This window comes from Saimiri boliviensis, chromosome Y (genome assembly GCF_048565385.1).
Source record: "Saimiri boliviensis isolate mSaiBol1 chromosome Y, mSaiBol1.pri, whole genome shotgun sequence".
Classification (NCBI taxonomy): Eukaryota; Metazoa; Chordata; class Mammalia; order Primates; family Cebidae; genus Saimiri; species Saimiri boliviensis.
Window position 1 is genome coordinate 10,080,530 of NC_133471.1, and position 22,599 is coordinate 10,103,128.

Consider the following 22,599-nt stretch of genomic DNA (forward strand, 5'->3'; position numbering starts at 1 on the left):
ATGCTATGCCTGGGTGTAGAGGCTCATGCCTGTAATCCCAACACTTTAGGCAGTGGATGCAGGTGATTACTTGAGGCCAGGAGTTCAAGAAAAGCCTGACCAGCAGCATGGCAAAACCTCATCTCTACTAAAAATACAAAAATTAGACAGGCGTGGTAGCACGTGCCCGTAATACCAGCTACTCAGGAGGCTGAGGCAGGAGAATTGCTTGAACCTGGGAGGCAGAGGTTGTAGTGAGCTGAGCTGATGCCACTGCACTCCAGCCCAGTCAACAGAGGAAGACTCTGCCTCGAGAAAAAGAAAGACAGAAAGAAAGAAAAGAAAAATACACAGATGGCAAACAAGCATCCAAAATAATGCTCAATAGCACTTGGCATGAGGGAAAAGCAAATTAATGTAACAATGTGAACCACTGAACATCTACTAAAATGGCTAAAATCTTTTTTTAATGCGATAAAAATTGCAACAGGAACTCTCATTCAGTGCTACTGGAATATATAACGGTACAGCGGCTTCAGAAGGCAATTTGGCAGATTTTTCTCAAAGCTAAACATTTTCTCACCATAAAAGCCAGCAGTTGCACTCCTAGCTATATAGACAACTGCTTCGTAAACTTAGGTCCAAATGAAGACCAATATGCAATTATGTACAGCTGATCTCTTCATAATGGCCAAATACTTTAAGGAGTCAAGTGGGCCTTCAATAGGTGAACGAATAACCAAGCTGGGTATATCCATGGAATGGAATGCTATTCAGTAAGAGAAAGGAGTGATCTGAGGTCAGGAGATCAAGGCCATCCTGGCCAACATGGTGAAACCTCGTTTCTACTAACATAGGAAAAATTAGCCAGGTGTGGTGGCTCCTACCCATAGTCCCAGCTACTTGGGAGGCTGAAACAGGGGAATTGCTTGAACCTGGGAGGTGGAGATTGCAGTGAGCTGAGATCGCACCACTGCACTCCAGCCTGACAACAGAGCAAGACTCCGTCTCAAAATTAAAAAGAGAAAGAGAGAGAAAGGGGTGATATATGAAGCCATGCAAAGATATGGATGAATTGACATACACATCACTAAGTGAAAGAAGGCAGTCAGAAGAGATCACACACTGCATGATCCCAAAGGAAAAACTACAGAGATGTTAAACAGATCTGTGATTGGCAGTGGTTTGTATGGGGTAGAGGGATGAGTTAAACAGGGGAATAGATTGATGGAAGGAGGCACAATGGGCCAGGTGGGAGTGGACTCAGGTGGGTGCGACTGTGCTGGGTGTGTGTGAGAGAGCCTGCGGGATGCAGTGGCAGGATGAACAAAAAGGCTACTTGTCACTTTAGGAGATAAGGGTCTCCTTTCGTCATACATGGAACTATTTCAGGATAAGTTCTTGAGAAGACTGTGCTCTGTGTGGCATAATTTACCGTTTTAATCATTTGTTATGGGGAAAGACACATGACATAATAGTTACCATTTTAAACATTTTTAAGTGTGTCGTTCCATGGCACTAGGTTAGTTTCCATTTTTTTTAAAAAAAAGATAGTTACTCCAAAGAGTATGAAATGGTATCTCATTGTGGTTTTGATTTTCATTGATCTAATGGCAAGTGATATTGAGCCTCTTTCCACGTGTTTATGGGCTTTGGATTTAGCAATGATTTTAAGTATGACACCAAAGAGCACAGGAAACAAAAGAAAAAATAGATATGTTGGACTTCATCAAAATTTAAAACTTAGGTAAAAAATTTTAAGCGTGGTACATCAAAGGACACTACCAAGAAAGTGAAAATGAAACCAATTATATGGGAGAAAAACATTGCAAGTCATATCTCATAAAGGTATAATATCCAGAACATATAAAGATCTCAACAAAAAGACAAACAACACAGTTTTATAATGGGAAGAAGACTTGAAAAGACTTGTCTCCAGAGAAGATACACAAAGTGCACATGAAAACATGCTCAACGTTACCAGCCATCAGGGAAAAGCAAATAAAAATTACAATAAGATACCACTTGACACCCATTAGAAGAATTATTACCAAAAACAACAACAAGAAGTCTGGGAGCAATGGTTCATGCCTGCCATCCTAGCATTTTGGGAGGTCGATGCGGGCAGATCGCTTGAGGCCAGGATTTCGAGACCAGCCTAGCCAACATGGTAAAACCCTATATCTACTAAAAATACAAAACTTAGCCAGGAGTGGTGGCACACACCTGTAATGCCAACTACTGGGGAGCCTGAGGCAGGAGAATTTCTTGAACCTGGGAGGCAGAGGTTGCAGCAAGCTGTGATTGTGCCACCACACTCCAGCCTGAGTGACACCGTGAGACTCCATCTCAAAAACACAAAACAAACAGAAACTAACAAGTGTTGACAAAGAAGTGAAGAAATGTGAACATTGCCGATGGGAATGTAAACTGGCACAGCCTATGGAAAAGTTTGGAGGTTCTGCAAAAGGCTAAACATAAAATTACCATAGGACCCAGCAATTTCTTTTCTAGACACATCATAAAAGAATTGAAAACAAGTATTCAAAAAAAAAAAAAAAAAAAAAAAAAAAACACATACATAAGTGTTCATAGCAGCCCTATTCACAATAACCAAAAAAATGGAAATGTCCATCAAGAGATGACTCAACAAACAAAATGTGGTATATCTATACAATAATATGAATAATAATATTGAGTCGTAAAAAGGATTGAGGTGCTCATATTTGCTACAACCTGGAAGAAGCTGTACACAAAACACTAGAGACTATATGTTTCCATTCATATGAAATATCCAGAATAGGTATCCATAGCAATAGAAAGCAGGTGAGTGGTGGTCAGGGGTCAGAGGTTAGGGCAGATTAGGTCTTAGCTGCTTAATAGGTGGCTCTTCCTTTTGGGATGATATAAATATTTTGGAACTAACAGGTGATGGTTGCACAATATTGTGCATGCACGCAATGTCACTGAATTGTACGTCTTAAAACAGTTAATTTTATAGTATGTGATTTTTACTTCAATAAAAGGAGGAGGCTGGGTGTGGTGGCTCACGCCTGTAATCCCAGCACTTTAAGAGGCTGAGGCAGACAAATCACAAGGTCAGGAGTTCGAGACCAACCCGGTCAACGTGGTGAAACCCTGTCTCTACTAAAAAAAAAAAAAAAAAAAAAAAAAAAAAAAAAAAAAAAATTAGCCGGACATGGTGGTGTGCCCCTGTAATCACAGCTACTCAGGAAGCTGAGGCAGGAGAATTGCTTGAACCTGGGAGGCGGAAGTTGCAGTGAGCCAAGATCTCAGCACTGCACTCCAGAATGGGCGGCAGAGCAAGATCCCGTCTCAAAATAAATAAATAGATAATAATAAAAATAAAATAAATAAAAAGAGGAAAACCCAGTCCCTTAGTGTTCCTTCACCAGGAATTGGCCTGGCATTCAAGTTTGTCCACAGTCCAGTGCTGCCTGTGCGTGTCCAACCACACAATGGACCTGTGCTCCAACCACACCGTCTACCAGCTCCTAAACCCACAGCGTGGTAATTTTGGGTCCAGGTCACTTTCTCTCTGAGGCCTTCACAGATGCCCAGTGATCAGCAACACCTCCTCGGGCTCATAGTGTCTTGCAACTTGCCCTGCTATAAACCACACCTCATCACATGATCACCAAGAGTTGTCGCACCTCTCTTTTTCCTCTCTCTCTTTTTTTTGAGACAGGGTGTCATTCTGTCACCCGAGCTGGAGTGCAGTGGCACAATCTCGACTCACTGCAACCTTTGCCTCCCAAGGCTTAATCAGCCTTTCTGCCTCAGCTTCCTCAATACCTAGGATTCCAGGCAAGAACCTCCATGCTCAGCTAATGACTTTTGTGTTTTTTGTAGACATGGGATTGTGCCGTGTTGCCCAGACTCGTCTCAAACTTCTGGCTCAAGCAATCTGCTTGCCTTGGCCTCACAAAATGCTGAGATTACAGGCATGAGCCACCATGCCCGCCCCGTCTCATTTCAATAAGGAATTATTAGCTTTTTCTGAGTACCACTGTGTGCAGGTGTCTTGCTCAGGTGAACTCATATCGGTCTGCTAGGTATGGCTAGTGCTCTATGCAGAGAGGACAGCCAGGCTAAGGTGACTAACTCACCTACAATGACTCAGCCTCCAGTGGCTTCACACTCAGGTTCCAGCCCAGAACCAGGTATCCAGGGGCCACTTAGGGAAAGTTCGTGAGTTGAATGAAGATGTGTTCGGTCCACACAGGAGCGGCATCCCAACTGTGGGGTCGTTTGTGTGATCATGAGGTAGCCCAGGTTCCACAAGGAGCCTCATGAGCCACACAGATCCTGTTATATATAAACCAGCCCAGGACTCCCCAGAGCCTATCTCCAGGAAGTGTATTCACACTCCTATTTTTATACTTGGTTAGATTAGAGCTGAGGATGCCTGTACCTTTCTTCCATCCATACCCTCCCACTATCTGTATGTTAAAGATGTATTCTGGGGCCTGCTTCATCTCCACAGACCGGGATCCAGCTCTGTTGAGGCTCCCCACAGAACCCCAGAAGCTCTGCAGTCATGCAGGGTAGAAGGGCTGCCTATCTGACACAGAAGGGGCTTTTGCCTTTAGGGGCCTCAGGCTACAGGTAATTCTTTTGGCTCAGGTTGCAGGGAGCATCACAGACTCCAAGGGAGCTCAGGACCCAGAGAGAAAACAGCCTCCCTTTCACCCTACCTTCAAAATTTGAGTGCTCCCAACACCAGAGCACTCTTGATTCAGGGAAGGTGAGTCCAGAAATTGGGGCTTAATACAGGAGGGCTTTTGGCTCCACCCAGGGAAGAATTCAAGAGCAAGTCGGTTGTGTTAGACAGCAAGTTTTATCGAAGCAGCTGTGCATAGCAGCAGCAGGGGACACCCTTATGGAGCAGGGATACCCCATAGGCAGTGAGCCAAGTAGCAGCTCAGAGGCAGTTCTGCAATCATATTTATACCCACTTTTAATTATATGCAAATTAAGGGGCAGGTTATTTAGACACTTCTAGAAAAAGGGCAGTAACTTTCAGGTGATTGTCATGGAAAAGGACAGTATTTTCCAGGTGTTACCATGGAATGGCAAACTCACATGGCACTGGTGGGTGTGTCTTATGGAGGGGTGCTTTTGCCATTTTCCTGTATCAGCTCGTCTGTAATCTGGTCCAGATTTCAAATCTTGCCTCAGGAGTCAGGTCCCACCTCCTATCTGAGTCTGGTCACAGCCCTAGCTAGGCAGATCATCATCCCAATGCCAGCCTAAAGTCCTGCATTCAGGCCCTCCTGTGTTCTGCCTGGGACACCCAGGAAGAGGATGGGACACACTAGGAGAGGCTATGGTGTGTGAAACCAATAGTCAAGCCCCCAGGTTGAAGTCCTAATCCCAGTACCTGTGAATATGTCCTTATACGGAAATAGTATCTTTGCAGATGATCAAGTTAGGAGTAAATTGTTAAGGCCAGCCTTAATCCATTATGATCATGATTTTTAAAAGGGGAAATTTGGCTAGGCCTGATGTCTCACACCCGTAATCCCAGAAGTTTGGGAGTCCAAGGCAGGTGGATCACGAGTTCAGGAGTTCAAGACCAGCCTGACCAACATGGTGACACCCCAACTCTACTAAAAATACAAAAATTAGCTGGATGTGATGGCATGCAACTGTAATCCCAGCTCTCAGGAGGCTGAGGCAGGAGAATTGCTGGACGATGGAGGTCACAGTGAGCTGAGATCTGCTCTGTGTCAGCAGGGCTATGCTCCTGCTGTAAAGCCGAGATTGCGCCTGGGCGAGAGAGACTGAGACTTCGTCTCAAAAAACAAACAAACAAACAAACAAACAAACAAACAAATAAATAGATAAAGGAAAATAAATAAAACTTGGCAGGGGCGGGATTTAGAAACAAATGCAGACAGGGAAAAATCCATTTAAAGACTGGAGCTTTAACCAGTCATGGTGGCTGACACCTGTAATTCCAATACTTTAGGAGGCCAAGGCAGGTGCGTTACTTGATGTCAGGAGTTTGAGATCAGCCTGGCCAACACATTGAAATACCGTCTCTACTAAAAATACAAAAACTAGCCAGGCACAGTAGCAGGTGCCTGTAATCCTATCTACTCCAGAGGCTGAGTCAGGAGAATCGCTTGAACCCGGGAGGTGAAATGGAGGTTGCATTGAGCCAAGATTGTGCCACTGCACACCAGCCTGGGCAACAAAACAAAAAAGATTGGAGCTTTGCTGTCACAAGCCAAGAAAGTAACAGAAGATGAAGAGAGGCCTGAAACGGATCCTTCCTTAGTATCTTCAGAGGGAGCATACGCCTGCTGAGACAGAGCAGAAATGGGACTTGGCCCACTCCCACTAACATGTTCCATACATGCCCACTGACCACCAGACCTTGCAGCATCACCCTCCAGGTGCCATACTAGCTGACTAGACCTTGCCAACTGTCTGAGAAAAAAATAAAAGCATCATCATCCCACCATAATGTAGTTGACCCTATCATCTGCTGGTGCACAAGGCCAGGAGAATGACCATTGCCTTATGATAATACTTACCCCTGGCCTCATGATAATACTAAAGTCTCCACCCAAAGAAGAGCTTATTGCCATTTACTAATCACGCAATGTATGTGTTAGCCTGATTCTTTAATGCATCTGATCACCGTCCCCCATATTTGTGATGACACTCTCCTAACCCATAAATTATGCATGGCACCCTCCTTAAGGCACCGCTGTCCCCAGAAGTCATTGAGCCTCCACTGTGCTAGTTCTAGAGCCCAGAAAGCCCAGGGCTGGTCAAACCCCACCCCTCACTACTCTTCTGACCCCTCCTCCCAGTTATTAATACCTTGCAACAGCCATCAAGCCCCTTTTAATCTCTAGAAAGGAGGATTAGGAGAACACTGGGACCAGCTCAACCCTCCATCCAGACAGGACCTCTGACCACTGCTAGGGGGCCCCTTCTCAGTAGGTTCAGTCCCAGAGAAGGACTCCAGAGACTTCAGTCCTTTCTCCCAAACGGACATGATACATCAGGGATGTAGAATGTCCAGGACCGAGACTTGTTGAAGACAGGAGGGAGCAACATTCCCTGGAGGTCCTCATGCAGCCCAGTCCTCTGGCAGTGATCAGCCAGCATCCAGGAACCTTCTTGATGGGTCTCCAAGCCCTGATGCTCACAGGAAAGGCCACAGGCCAGGGTTGGGATGGGCCCAGAGCTCTGCATGTTTCTACGGAAGGTTGAGGGATGGCGTCCCCCATAGCAGACCAAGACACCAGAGTAGTCACTGCTCCTGCTGCTGCTGTCTGAGTTTGGGGGAGCTGGCCTGGTGGGGGACATGGGGGTCCAGTCCTCCTGTGGCAGATAGGCAAACGGCTGTGCCCTCTCCTTCCTCCAGACACACAGATTTTCAAGGATACAGTGGGCCACAGGTGAACAGTGCAATGGCCTCCTGGATGCAGGGTTCCAAGGCTCCTCGTGAGGTGCCTTCACAGTCTTGATTCAGCAGCACGCTGGTCCTGTGGACCTCCATCCAAGTCTGGAACAGAGTGTGGGAGGAAGGAAGGGCTCAGGCAGCATGTTCAGAACTCATCGTGGGAGCAGCTGCCTCCTTTCTGGCAAGCCCAGCCTCCCTCCTCCTCCAGGAAGCCCTCCTGAAGTCCACACCCAGAGGCCAAACAGCACCTGTGTCTTGAACATTCTGTCATTGCTCCATGTACCATCGCAGCCTGAACATGGAACCCTGAGTCCCTTTGGGCCCTCATGACTCCCCCAGCAAAGGGCTTGGTGCTCACAACAGCCTGAACCAAGGTACAGATGGTGGTATCTGCCCAGGATAGAGCCAACGTCTGACAGCATGTGCCTCAGGGCCTTTCATCAGCTACTGAGACTGGGCACTCCTACCTGACCCACAGGTACACACACACACACAAGAGTCGCTGTCAGGACTGGTGACTTTCAAAGCACTTGGCTAAGACCAGCAGAACTGAATCCTTCTGTGGGGCCACAGGGGGCCCCCTACATCCAAAAAGAAGCTGTTCCCTTGGTGGGACCAGGAGCCTCCAGCCCATGCACCACACACACCACACCCTCCATCATTGCACTACTTTCTGGAGAACAACCTATGGCACTAGATCCCCGCCCAAGGTCTAAATAACCCCTGGCAAGTGCCCTGGTTCTCTAGGGAAGGGCTGGTGCCTGCAACAGGATGACAGTCCAGGTGACCATCACAATTTGTGCCCTACTCAGCCTTGTTCTCAGCTGCCCAGGTTCTTAAGAGTCACACCTACCACCTTAGGAAAAGAGGGGGACTCTGAAAGAAGCCAGGTGTCAGTTCATGTTTCAAATTCTATTTTTGGACAAAAATCTTGAAAACTAGGCTCCTTATTGAGCGAGAAAAGGATTTTTCTGCACAGTAAGCAGGAGCCGTGGTGTTGAGGGAACATCCTTGCCACAGAGGGTCCAGGGATGCCCGAGGGCATCCAGCAGGGAAGATCCTGGAGAAGAGGGGCCAACTTGGTTCAGACCACAGGAAGGAACACTCACTGCTTCTTGTCCTCTGCCCAAAATGAGGAGTCTAAAGGGAAAAACCAGAGATCACTGGAGCCCTTTCTCTCCCCCTCCTCCCACCCAGAGGGCATGAACCTCCAGCCCAGTTGCTCACTGGTTCCTCGGTTGAGAGCCCAACATTGGGGGGAGGGAGGAAAGTGTGATCCGAGGGGGACCAGGGGACTAGGCAGAGCAGGAGCCCAGTGGCAGTGAGAGTCCCAATGGCAGTGCATCCACCACAGACCTTTCCCCACAAACAACTTCACAGGAGGAGGAGGTGAGGCATGTGGTGGGTGCAGACAGGTACAAACCAGAGGAGACAGAGATAAGTCATTAGACATTTACATTTTTTTTCCATCAACAACGGAACTGGAGACAGGAGAACAAAAAGGCATCAGCAATGGAAAAATAAAACGAATTTTTCCCCATTTGAGACATGGTATAAATCGAAATTCACTTAATATACAAAAAGGACTCCAAGCATAAACAAAGCTCCCACACTGGCCGCCAGCCCTCATGAAAGCCAACATGTTGAGCAGGCCAGTGTTCTAGTGAACCCCTGCCCCCCACACCCTGCCACGGTCTCTGCACCCACCTGGAAGTTCCCATTGTGCATATTGTAGAGGGGCTGGAAGAATGCCGCTGGAGAGGGCACGTTCTGGTAGAAGGTTCTCTTCACCCTGAGGCCAGAAGGGGCCAGTCAGAGGCCTATGGCAACGCAAGTGGACTGAGGTCACTGCAGAGGCTGAGCCTCTCTTCCATCTCATCACATCCCAACCCACTCTCGGGTCAGGACCCATCTGGGCCTCCTTGCCTAATGGCCACATGGGACTGATTTATGCCGAGGCACACGTCCTTGACAGCGTGACCTGCAATGGCAGGTTCAGAACAGAGAGTTACCGGCTGTGTCCTCAGTCCACAGAGGGAGCCGGCACCTCCAGAAACTTGTCTTTGTCATCAGCAGGAGGTCTGCAGCTCCCACGCCACCCAGTGTCTCCCTGAGCACCAGACTTGCTGCTGAGGATCCACTGACTCTCCCAAAAGGGTGTCACCTGGGGCTCCAACCCAGCAGGTCCAAAGAGACCTCACCAACTTCCCAACAAGGCTGTTCCCATTTTCCCCACCTCAGGGGTCACCACTTATATCTCAACCAGCCACATGTCCCCTCTATTTCTCCTCCTAAGACCCTGCAATTCCCTCTTCTTTGCTCTTTCTCCACTTCTTCGGCTGGCTCAAGCCAAATCATCTCCTGGTGGGTACCCTATTGGTGCACATTTGCCTCCAGAAGGTCTCCCATGTCCCCTTGTCCAGCGATCCATTCCTCAAAAGATAAAGTAGGTTGTATCACACAGTTTCATACTTTCCTTTGCTCCAAGGAGAAGCCGAGTGCCCTCCCACTTGGCCCCAGCCAACACCCCTGTCCCCACACCCTCTTTTTCACATCTACTCCCTGACATGGCCCCAGCACCCTCTCTTGAAACCTGACATGTGGTGCATGAGGCATGATGGTTTATTTAAGGAGTGCCCTTGTCCAGCTTGTTCTCTAACACATCTGCCAGGGTGAGAACAGGGTCCCATGCACACCAGATGCCCCAAATGTCCTTTTGTAGAATGTGTGAGCAGATGAACGAACAGAGCTCCTCCAGAAGCAGGAGACCAGGACCTTGGGCTCCTGATCTCCATGATTCTGGGTTTGGTTGGGACCAAGCTGTCCTTATCTTCAGCCTCTGCCCTAGATGCCCCTTCCCTTCTCTCCCCTGGCAACTTGAGAACCCTCTTCTGTCCCACGGGGAAGACTGGAGAAGCCCACTCCACTGTTAACCTCGACAGTGGAGAGGGGAAGGGAGGAAACCAGACAGGGGTGGCCCTTGATACCCCACCCACCTCACACTCACACATGCACATAGAGATACATCTTCACACGTACAGTAAGATATGTACACCCTTACCCTTTCATACAAGTGTGCGCGCATGCACACACACACACACACACACACACACACACACACACACCAGCTACCTACCTGGGTGGCAGGTTGAACAGAAAGTAGATCAGGCCAGTCAGCAGGAGAAAGACAGACACAGCAACAAGGATGTTGTCTGGGTGCCCCAAGGGTGGGATCAGAGGACCTATGGGCAGGAAGGGCACAGGGTTGTGAGCAGCCTCAGTGCCAGGAGGCTCCCCACAAACCTACATGGCAAAGGTGCACCGTTCAGTGCCCTGGGCCAAAGTGGAAGATTTGTGATGGGCCTTGAAGGTTTGTGTCACCTGTTGAAGGACCTTGTTTATGAGCCATATACCTGGGCCTCACTCATCCCATCTTCCACATGTTGGGTCATAAGGTCCATGGGACCTCTCAGCACTGCAATGCACAAGGGTCAGCCCAGCTCTCACTAAGGACACTGAGGTCACATCCAGCCTCCATGCAGGAGCACCAGCCCTGGTGTGCAGCCCTGCCGACCTCAGTCCTAACAGGTGCCACTGACTACAAGTTCTCAGGAAGCCCCAGCGTTGACAGGTGTTTGCTTCCTCCATTTAGACCTCAGAGCTACAGAGGATGGGTGTCAACTGGAGCATGACTGCTTCAAGGAGGGTGCTTCCAGGAGGTTGAAAGGGTGTGGGGGTGAGGTGAACAGGGTAGAGGACACACAGCCCAGACTCTAGAAGTGCAGGAGCCAAAGCAATGCCCACCTTTTCTCTGGGGAGCCTGGAAGCACACAGGCTGGCTCCACTAGCTCCACTGGCCTGTATAACGTTCCTCCTCCGCCATGTCATCCTCCATCATGGCCATCTGGACACACAGCCTGGCCTCATGAATAAAGCCAGGGTTCAGCTCAGCTCAAAGGCTTCAAGTATAAGCCCAGTAACTCCAACAATGTGATCCCTGTGCTGGGCCCGCTGTGGGGGTGGAGACAGTTAGCAGGGACTGAAGGTGGGGCTTCAACCTTCAACCATCGAGAATACACACATGTATTATTATATGCATATAACACGCCTGTGTTAACCTACAGGCGCACTTGCCACATTCATTTGTGCACACACAGAGAAGGCATACTTTGACACTGAAACTCACACACAGACACAGCTGCATTTGCCCCAGATACACATATGCACACGCAGGCAAACATCTACAGGGACGCTTTCACACTCGTCACAGTTGCATGCAGACTCATATCCACAGCACATGCATTTATGCATGAGCACACTCACCACACTCACCACAGTTGCATACACACTCATCCACACACGCACTCTCACATATACAAACACCAGGCACTGGCACACTTTCATGTACACTTACATATAAACACGCAAACATGGGTGTGCAAACACGTAAGTGTGCACATTTCCATGCGTGCACACATAAGTACATACATGCACACTCACCACACTTATGGGCACACACCCACAGAGACAGGCACACTCACCCTAACTCCCATGCACGCACACAAAGCGTACACATGTGCATGTCAGTATATGTGTATGTACACACACACCTAGCTCTAGTTCCTCCCCTCCTCATTACTGCCAGTTGACATCTCCCTGTGTAGAGTGGGGATTCTGCCCTGGGCTGCTGTTCCCAGGAGAGAGGACTCTGGAGAAAACCAGCCAAAGTGTTACCTCTTCCTTCTTCTTGAAGGCCAGCTCATAGCTGAGAAGTGTGGTCATTGGCTCCAAGGCAGGACTGATGATCCAGGTCAGCGTGCCAGTGCTGGCCTTGCTCTGCAAGTCGGAGGGAGGATCCAGCTTAACTGGAACAGAGTGAATCCATGTGAGGCTGAAGGTCCATGGGTCTGGGTCTGTCAGTCAGCACACCCAAGACTGGAGATCTGAAAGATTCCCAAGGGGGATTGTCAAGACCCTCTCCAACCAGACACCTGACTGGAAGACGGGTCCAGTAAAGCCCCAGGTGGGACAGGACAGCAATCACTTCCACTGGCCTCCACAGCGTGATTAGGTGGTTTCTAAATATTGCTTCCCTTTCCTTCTCAGTCAACTGCTGGAAGTTCTTCCCAACATATTATTGGAGTCCTTCCTGGGATGACTGAAGAGCATTTCCCATGACTTAAATGGTAGCCGTGCCCCAACTAGCAGCCCTGCATCTTTATTTAATGCTAAATCCCTGCCCCTGCAGTAACTATGTGGGCCCTCGCCTCCCAGGGGCCACCCTGCCCCCAGCCCTGGATCTCACTTGGCAGGGACTGAGAACACTCACTGGGCCACTGGGGTGTTGCCCCCAGCTACCAGGCAGCCAGGATATTCTTGCCAAGGTGTCCATCCCAGACCTATAGCTGCTGTTCACCGTGTCTCTGGGGCAGGTACTGTGGGTCCACCAGGCTGACCAGCTCCCTCCCAAACATGCAGTGGTGGAAAGTGATGGTGAAATTGTTGGATGGCAGGATCACCGCCTCGGGTGGCAGCAGTAGAGTGCACTCACTGCCCTGCAACATGCACTTATGTGTGCCACCAGGCACCTGGTTGCTAGAAAGGGTGTGTATCAGAACCACGGGGCTGCTACACTGTTCTGGGGCAACTGCTGCAATCCTGGAGACCTCTCCCTCATCCCTGTCCAGGTGGTCATGGCCCTCCATCCTCAGCTGGTAAAGAGGAGCCAGGTGCTGGAGCCCTAGGCCAGCTCTGAGGCAGACCAGTGGCAATGGATCCTCAGGATGTTGTTGGTGAGGCAGGTAAAGGTTTCAGCCCTTGGCCCTGGAAATAATGATGGTTGGGAGCCAACGGTAAGTGCTTCAGGGCAGAGCTGAGCTGGAGGGTTGGGGGGATCTTATGGTTGACACCTTCGCAGGGCAGTCACCAGTCAATGATCCCAGAATCTATTCAGGGAAGCACTGATAGGCCTGGGAAGTGATGAGCTCTGACTCATGGTGCCTGGGCCAGTTAGACTCAGAGAGGTGTCAAGAGGATGAAAGAAATGAGACTAAGGTCAATCCAGACGCTGAAGGTAGGGAGGTATACGTCGGAGACTAGAGACTGAGGTCCAGGCTGACCCCTAGAGGACATGCCCCAGTAGTTTGGGCCAAACTTTTTCCTAGGGGCTCAACAGAGGACAATCCAGTCCCCCAGACATGCCCTAGTTCTCCACCCATCTCACACAGACACCAGTGCCCAGCCCTCAGCTCGTCCTTCCCCTGGGATGGAGACTCCTGAGCAGACACATGTTCAGATGCAGATGCAGGCCAGGAGCCAGGTGCCCATGACTTGCCTCAGGGCCTCACTCTCCAAGGTCCAGCCTGCAAAGGACTGGGCTGAGGGCCCTGTGCGAGTGAACCATCCCACTCTGGAGGGGTGCTCCCCATGAATTGCTCTGGAGGGGTGCTCCCCACTCACACAGTGTCCTGTGAAAGACACTGGGCAACCTGTCCAGTCTTTCATTGACGGGCATTTGGGTTGGTTCCAGGTCTTTGCTATTGTAAACCATGCTGCAAAAGACATTCGTTTGCAAGTGTCCTTATAGTAGAACGATTTATAATCCTTTGGATATATTCCCATATATATCATAGAATAATACACAGCCATAAAAAACAATGAGTTCGTGTCCTTTGTATGGACATGAACGAACCTGAAAACTATCATTCTCAGCAAACTGACACGAGTAGAAAATCAAACACTGCATGTTCTCACACATGGGCAGGGGTTGAACAACAAGAACACGACACAGGGAGGGGAGCATCACACACTGGGGTAGGGGTGGAGAGAGATAGCATTGGGAGAAATGACAGATATAGGTGAGTGCGAGGAAGGCAGCAAATCACACTGCCATGTGTGTACCTATCCAACAATCTTGCATGTTCTTCACATGTACCCCAAAACCTAAATTACAATTTTTTTTTTTTTGTAAATTTTGTAAATTTCTTTAAAAAAAAAAAAAAGAAAAAAGAAAGAAAGACACTGGGCACCATTGCCCAGGCTTTACTCATAAGAAACTGAAGCTCAGAAAAGCCATTTGACCCAGCAAAACTCATGACTGCAGTGTGCGAGGTGCACCCTCAAACTTAGATCCTGTACTCTGACTCAGGTAGGTCTCCACATCTGCCTCAGCCAGCCCATCTCCCCACACCCCCACAGTGGAGTCAGGGTTGAGAGAACTTGTTATTCGCATTCACAGTCAAGGAGCTGAGTCCTGAGAAGGGGAGATGGCTTGCCCAGGGTCACACAGACAACCTCTACATAATTTTTTTTTTTTTTTTTTTTTTTTTTTTTTTTTTTTTTTAATGGAGTCTCCCTCTGTTGCTCAGGCTGGAGGGCGGTGGTGCAATCTTGGCTCACTGCAACCTCTGCCTTTCTGGTTCAAGTGATTCTCCTGCCTTGGACTCCCAGGTAGCTGGGACTACAAGTGTCCGCCGCCACACCCGGATAGTTGTTTTGTATTTTTAGTAGTGACGGGGTTTCACCATTTTGGCCAGGCTGGTTTTGAACTCCTGACCTCAATGGGTCCACCTGTCTTGACCTCCCAAAGTCTTGGAATTACAGGTGTGAGCCACCGTGCCCAGCCTCTATGTATTCTCTCTCCTTTTTGTCTTCTTAAAGACCCATCACAGGGTTCTGCCCCAGGAAGGTGGACAAGGATGGTAGCAGGATATCTGTCCCAAGGAAGAGGATCACCAGAAGGGCAAAGCCCCCATGCTGAAGTGTGAGGCCTGAGCCCCAGGATCTCTGGGGGGGCCAGAGGTTGGCTGGAGATGAGGGGCTGGGTGTCAGAAAGTACTTGAGCGTGGGAAGTCTGCTGATGCCCTATCACCCCATTTGCAGTTCCAGATGCTACTAGGCAGGATAACCCCTAGGCAGGAAGCAGGGCCAGCCTAGTTATACAAGACTGATTAGTGATAAGGAAGGAGAAATAAAAACAGACATGCATGCAAACTACATCAAGCACACCCTTAAGAAACATGCACATCCTCAATGGACAGTGGGCACTACACTAACCCCACTACACACCACTCCCGGCAGTGTATCCAGGTACCCACAGGACAGTCCCCCGTTAAGACTGATGATCAGGAAGTCTCACCCTTCCCTAGAATGTTGCGTGCAGCCTGTCACCACCAGGCACAGCATGAAACACCATGACAAGTTATCTGCAGCAGTGTCTGTTCCTTCTTGCAGCAGTTACCGGAAAGATGGGGAAGACAGTCAGCCACCTCTTGGGATATGTGAAGGCAGGGTTAGAATAATTACCAGGACCGTAAGGAAGCCCAGGCACAACAGCCACACCTAAGAGCTGACCTAGGCCCCAAGAAGAATGACCGCTACACCAACTGTGGAGAAACACCCACATCTGCGTAGAATCAGGCCAGGCCGGCCATAGGCTAACCCAGAAGCAGATGGCTTGAGAGCAAGGAGTGGGATGGGGTGGCTGAAGGAAGAGGTCCCTTCCTCCATCCTGGACCACAGGGCCAATCAGTCCAGGCAGGTGCACATATCCCGACCTGCAGCCTCCCTGCTCCTGGATGTCACCAGGGAGGCCTCACCATAGCTCAAACAACACCTGCTCACAGGATGGTTGTGAGAGCAGGAGGGAAACCCAGTGTCTGCAACCTGGGACAGAGCTGCCCCTGACACTCCCAGTCCTGCTGGGGAGCCTGGCTGACATCACTGCCCTGCACAGCCTCTCCCAGATTGGGTCTGTGGTCATAGCCTTCTGTCCATGGGTCACTTTTTGGTCTCTTCTGAGATCCCTATCTCTTCCACGGCCTCAACGTCAAGCTCTGGCCCAGATGGCTACTGTGCCTCGTGGCCTGCCTGCCCTGGTTTCCTGGGCCACTGTGAAGCTGTGGGCTGCCCTGCACTTGGGGCCCTGCCTCAGGCCACAGGCTCTGCCACACCCACAGGAGGGTCTTCAGACAGGCTCAGCCCTTCACCCTCCCTGGCCCTCATCCCCTGAGCACTCACGTAACACCAAGCAGAATTTTAGACCAGAGCAGGCCACCATCAGGGAGGCTGGCTAGGTAGCCGTGGGCTCCTCTGTGACATGAAGCACACTCTCCAAGTTGACCTTATACAATTACACAGAGCTCATTATATAAACTTTTTTTTTTTTTTTTTTTTTTTTGAGATGGCATCTTAGTCTGTCACCCAGGCTGGAGTGCAGTAGTGTGATGACGGCTGACTGCTACCTACACCTCCTGAGTTCAAGCGATCCTCCTGCTTCAGCCTCCCAAGTAGCTGGGATTACAAGCATGTGTCACCACATCTCACTAATTTTTTTTTTTTTTTTTTTTTTTTTTTTTTTTTTTTTTTTTTTTTTTTTTTTTTTCCGAGACAGAATCTCAGTCTGTTACCATTTGTCAGGCTGGAGTGCAGTGGCACAACCTCAGCTCACTGCAACCTCCGACTCGTGGGTTCAAGTGATTCTCCCGCCTCAGCCTCCTGAGTAGCTGGAACTACAGGCGCCCACCAACATGCCCAGCTTATTTTTTATTTTTATTTTTAGTAGAGACAAGGTTTCATCATCTTGGCCAGGATGGTCTCGATCTCTTGACCTAGTGATCCACCGGCCTCAGCCTCCCAAAGTGCTGGGATTACAGGCGTGAGCCACCACTCCCGGCCTGATTTTTGTATTTTTAGTAGAGACAGGGTCTCACCATGTTGGTCAGGCTAGTCTCAAACTTTCAGCCTCAAGTGATCCACTGATTTTGGCCTCCCAAAGTTCTGGGATGAGAGGCATGAGCCAACACACCTGGTCTAATTTTGTCTTTTGTAATGGGGGCAGGGAAGCATATCCTGGTTCTTCTAGCCCATTCAGTAGGCTGGCAGCCATTGAGGTGGATAGGGTGGAAGTTGCTATTTAAGTGGACACTTGTCCAGCAAGTTCTTCTGTCAGCTGGGGGAAGAGGAAGAAATGCAGACCCTGGTACCCTAGACGCACCTGGAGCCTGGGGTCATGGAAGCTGTGACAGAAGATGGGTCTGGAAATGGGAGCAGGGGCCTGAATTGACAGGACCCAAGGGTTGGGCAGTGGTCATAGGCCAGGGCTGGAGTAAATGTATTGGCACAGATTCCTGGAGTCTGAAGCTGAGATGGAAAAATGATGCCCATCCTCTTCCTGCTGTCTCTGTGAAGAGGTACCCATGTGTTGCCTGCTCTGCCCACAGCCTTGCTACCCCACTGTAGTTGAAGGTCATCCCTGTGTGATGTCCCTACATGAGGCTCCTTGAGGCAAGACCCTGTCTGATCATGTTGCATTCCCTGCACCCATCTCAACTGTTTGATAAATCTTTCTCCAACCCCTCCACTCTGGCATAGGCTGCCCTTGCTTCTGGATGATGTTCATGTTGTCAGCATCCAGAAGCAGGGCTCTGGGATGTTACTTAAAGACGTGCTGTGAGGATACCCACTCTTGGTACTAATCTACCCCATGTAGCTAAACTCTGAAGAAAGGGAGAGCCCAGAACAGCATACGTCACAGGAAGAGCAGGGGGCAGGGACGGCACAGGAGGATCCCACCAGGGCCCACATCCTCCAGACTACACATTTCCCAGGAAACTGAGAGGGCTATGCTCTTTCTGAAACAAACCCTCTCCTCCCCTTCCTCTGCTTGGCTGGGTTGACCCTCCAACTGGAATTCCACCCTCACCTGCTGCCCCACAAACAGGTCCAGTGGGGTATCCCAATCCTTCTGGCTCCTCTTCTGCACTAAAACAACCAGATGCCTGGTGTTTGCTAGAGGCTTTCCGGCACCTGGGCCTAGACCTCAGTTCCACCCTGTGGCCATGACAATTGGAGCCCAAGTATGCTCATTTATTCTCACCCCCACAAAAGTCAGTTCAATCATCGAGGAAGCAGAGTTCCTTCCATAATTAGAAATTCTGTCTGACAAAGACAATGCCCTTCCCTCCATCCACTTGGAGCATGTTCACACTGGCCACAGCAGAACCCATGACCCCTACAGGTCTGGAAATTAGTTTGGAATCCTTGAGGTCAGCTCTGCAAATTTTGCTATCTCTAATACATACCCAGTGCCAGAACACCAGAGGAGGTAAAGCTAGGGTGGTGCTCTAAAACGACATGCTTCCACAGTGGCTTCCTGGGCCCATGGATGGGGGGCCACTTGTCCTTCTCTACCTCCTGAATTGCATGCTGACTGGAGAGGTTGAGAAACCCAAAGCACAGACTCACTTTCCCAGATGCATCTGCCCAGTCCCATCACAAATCTGAGGCACCCCCAACCTGGAGGTGACTTTCACCCAAATGTCTCTGGTTGCACAGCAAAGACCCTCAGCCTGATTCAGGAGATAACTGCCGCAGCTGGTGATGTGAGCCTTGCACGACAAGTTCACATAGGCCGCCCACATCTGAAGCCACAAGCACATTACAGAGCTGCTCTCGCAAGCAGAGCTGAGAAGTGTCTGCCACTGCTGATCTTGTAACCCAGGGAACTGTGAGACATGACAGTCCCTGTGACACTGAGGACTGCCAGACATAGACTTCAGTGATTTGTCTACTGACTGGCAAGTGAGTGTCCTCTGTGTTCTTCCCAGGAAACACCACTGACATGCATTAAACTGGCCCCAGGAAGCGAGGACCCAGTGCAGGTGCAGAGCAGTGCCCTTCTCTCGTATGCTTTCCCAAAACCCGAGGTTCAGTTTCTCCTTCCATCAGGTAAGGCAAACTGAACATCAGGCTTTGGGAGAGTATTACACATAAAAGCAATGCAGACTCATTTGAAGAAAAACAATACAGAAGAGAACATTTTTAACAGGGTCCCCTTTTTCCTTCCCCCAGAATTAACTACTGTAAGCAGTTAGGCACAAATGCATGGAGACACTTTTGCTTTTACTTTTTTGATTTTTATTTTCACTGAGTCTCACTCTGTCACCCAGGCTGGAATGTAGTGATGCGATCTCAGCTCACTGCATCCTCTGCTCCAGAGTTCAGAATATTCTCCTGCCTCAGCTCCTGAGTAGCTGGGATTACAGGCAACCACCACAAAGGCCAGATGATTGTTTTGTGTTTTTATTAGAGATGGGATTTCACCATGTTGACCAGGCTGGTCTCAAACTCCTAATCTCAAGTGATCCACCCACCTGAGCCTCCCTAGGTGCTGGGATTACAGGTGTGGGTGATGGCACCCGTCCAGACACTTCTTGAGCTGAAACAAATACATATTTCTTAAAGACTCCTGCTGTGCTATCACTTTGCAGCCTTCTTCAGGCATTGTTACATTGCTGGTGAGAGTAAAAGTCTATGCAAAAATTTTTCCCCTATGGTTTTGCACCTTCTTTCTAGGTTGACACATAAAACCGACCTCATGCCAGGTGTGGTGGCTCAAGCCTGTAATCCTAGCACTTTTGGAGGCCGAAGTGGGTGGATCACGAGGTCAAGAGATTGAGACCATCTTGGTCAACATGATGAAACCCCGTCTCTACTAAAAATACAAAAAAATTAGCTGGGCATGGTGGCGCATGCCTGTAATTTCAACTACTCAGGAGGCTGAGGCAGGAGAATTGCCTGAACCCAGGAGGCGGAGGTTTTGGTGAGCCGAGATCACGCCATTGCAGTCTAGCCTGGGTAACAAGAGCAAATATTCATCTCAAACAAACAACAACAACAACAACAACAACAAAATGGCCATCATGACTTTAATGGTAGTATATGTCATGGTTTAATAATCCCTGCAATGGTCTAGACCCAGTGCCTCACAGGTGTAATCCCACAGCTTTGGGAAGCAGAGGCTGGAAGATCCCTTGAGGATCCCAAGAGGTCAAGATTAGTCTGGGCAACAGATTGACACTCTGTCTCTAAAAGAAAAACGATAATAATCATAATTTCTGCAATGAACATTTGAATTGTTGTCTGTACATGCTATTTTCATTTTTCTTTCTTTCTTTCTTTTTTTTTTTTTTTTTTTTTTTTTTTTTTTTTTTTTTTTTTTTTTTTTTTTTTGAGATGGAGTTTCTCTCCTGTTACCCAGGGTGGAGTGCATCGGTGCAATCTTGGCTCACCTTAACCTCCGCCTCCTGGGTTCAGGCAATTCTCCTGCCTCAGCCTCCTGAGTAGGATTACAGGCACGTACCACCATGCTCAGCTAAATTTTTGTATTTTTAGTAGAGATGGGGTTTCACCATGTTGACCAGAATGATCTCCATCTCCTGACCTCGCGATCCACCCGCCTCAGCCTCCCAAAGTGCTGGGATTACAGGCATGAGCCACCGCGCCCGGCCTATTTTCATTGTTTTAAGAGACAAAGTCTTGCTATTCACTCAGGCTGGACTGCAGTGACATGATCATAGCTCACTGCAGCCTCAAACTCCTGGGCTCAAACATATATGCTATTTTAAATGAAGGTAGTGAACAATTCTGGGCATGGATGTTCAACCAACAGAGTGAGTCCTACTATAGGAAAAATTGCTAAGGGTGGAATTGTGGGGTCTCAGGATTAGCATTTTAAAATATTGATAAAAGCTGAGAAGTGGCTCTACAAAAAAAAAAAAATTGCATAGACTTTTACTCTTACTAACAATGTAAGATTGCCTGTAAATCCTCACCAACAGTAAACATTATCCATCTTTCTAATCTTTGCCAATCTAATAGGCAAGCTATCTCAATGTGGTTCTAATTTGTACTTCCCTGAGTATTACTCGAGATATGCATCTTTTCATGTATTTATTAGTTGTGTGTTCGTTGGGGTCCCAAATAAGGTCATATTTCAGTGTGTGTATGTGTATGTATATGGTAGTGTGTGTATGTGTGAGTGTAACTGCACACATGTATGTATGACAGCACATAAATGCACATGTGTGTGTTCTTGTGTGGGTAGTGCACATCACAACATCTTGGGTAAGGTTTAGGTAAGACTGTAGCTCTCTGGAGTCTGAGAACATCAGGACACATGAAGAGATTGAATCAAAGGCTCAAACCCATGAAACAAACACCTTAGCAATGACAAGGGACATGTCACATTTCTTTCTAACATTTGAATTTTAATCAACTAGGCTCCCATCTTATCTGCTACAAGCATATATTGTTCTACTCACTGGAGCCATCCCTGCACTAGTGTCCTTACCAAGACAGCTTCTTTCTTACTGTCAGGGTGCCTTCTGCCTTACTGAAACCAGAATCTATTAACTAAAGACCAGCAGACCACACTACCCATATCATAAACTCAGAAGCAGAGACTACAAGAGCTGGATAGGGTTAAAGGAAATTCTCAAAAGAAAAACCAGAGAAGAGAGCTCCAAGTTATGCATCTAAATTCTACCGAAATCTCTGGATGGCCTACAATCTGAATAAAAGTTTCAGCTGTTCCCCTCAGGACAGTTTGCTGACTGCTAAAATAACAAACAAACAAACAAAAACAAAATTAAAAAAAAAATAAACATTCTCCAGAGAATTAGAACACACAATCTCAACAATGAATGTCATGCACAATTTCTAACTAACTTCAAAAGCAAAATTATCAGATACATGAAGAAACAGAACTGTGTCACATGTGCTTAAGAGAAAAGGTAATCAATGAAGATTGACTTCTAAGAATAAGTTTTTGAAAATAGCAAAGTTTTTTTTTTTTTTTTTTTTTTATTCTTTGAGAAGGAGTTTTGCTCTTGTTACCCAGGCTGGAGTGTAATGGCGTGATCTCGGCTCACCGCAACCTCTGCCTCCTGGGTTCAGGCAATTCTTCTGCCTCAGCCTCCAGAGTAGCTGGGATTACAGGTACACAGCACCATGCCCAGCTATATTTTTTTTTTTTTTTTTGTATTTTTAGAAAAGATGGGGTTTCACCATGTTGATCAGGATGGTCTCAAACTCATGACCTCATCATCCACCCTCATTGGCCTCCCAAAGTGCTGGAATTACAGGTGTGAGCCACTGTGCCGAGCGTAGCAAAAGTTTTAAAGCTGATACTCTAACTATGCTTAAAGATATAAAGGAAAATATGCTCCCAATGAATAGACAGAAAGTATCAGAGGAGAAACAAAAACTATACAAAAGAACCAAGGCCAGGTGCAGTATTACACCTGTAATCCCAGAACTTTGGAAGACCAAGGCAGGTATATCCCTTGAGGTCAGGAGTTCAAGACCAGCCTGGCCAACATGGTGAAACCCTG

At 48.3% G+C, this 22,599-nt stretch overlaps 1 pseudogene; it reads right to left on the bottom strand.

The window, feature by feature from the left end:
* Positions 1–6,990: 6,990 nt before the first annotated feature.
* Positions 6,991–18,698, bottom strand: LOC141583065 (interleukin-9 receptor-like; annotated as a pseudogene).
* Between the last annotated feature and the right edge of the window lie 3,901 nt (positions 18,699–22,599).